Raw genomic sequence first — 421 nt, forward strand, 5'->3', positions numbered from 1 at the left:
AACCCCTCCCCCCCTCTCCCCAGATGTTCCCTCCCCTGCTCCCTCCCACCTCATGTCTCCAGAGCCCACACCTCTCATTTAGAGCCCCTCCCGCAGCCTCCTGCCTGGCACACGTCCTTCCCTGGCCGTCACCTTGCCCTTCCCAGCCACCAGCCCCAGGTGGGAGGGCTGGGTGGGGGCACTGCCCTGCCATCTTGTCAGCCCCCACCCAGGGCCCCAGGGGCACCAACCGCGTGTACCAAGAAGCCCCATGCCCGTGTGTGTTCACTCCACCCAGCAGCCCCAGCAGGTGGGGGCTGCGTCCCTGCTTTCCTGAAGAGGAAATTGAGGTCACTCAGCCAGGAAAAGGGGGACCTGGCACGTAAGGGGGTCCAAGATTCACCACTGTCCTCATTCCCTTCTCTGCTGTGTCCCAAAGGGA

General features: G+C 64.4%; 1 protein-coding gene across 1 annotated transcript in view; it reads left to right on the plus strand.

Annotated features, from left to right (window-relative positions):
- Nucleotides 1–421, plus strand: part of CARD19 (caspase recruitment domain family member 19) — a 24,923-nt gene that overhangs the window by 22,982 nt on the left and 1,520 nt on the right. The gene's annotated exons all lie outside the window — the stretch shown is intronic.

This window comes from Crocuta crocuta, unplaced genomic scaffold (genome assembly GCF_008692635.1).
Source record: "Crocuta crocuta isolate KB4526 unplaced genomic scaffold, BGI_CrCroc_1.0 scaffold866, whole genome shotgun sequence".
NCBI classification, from domain to species: Eukaryota; Metazoa; Chordata; class Mammalia; order Carnivora; family Hyaenidae; genus Crocuta; species Crocuta crocuta.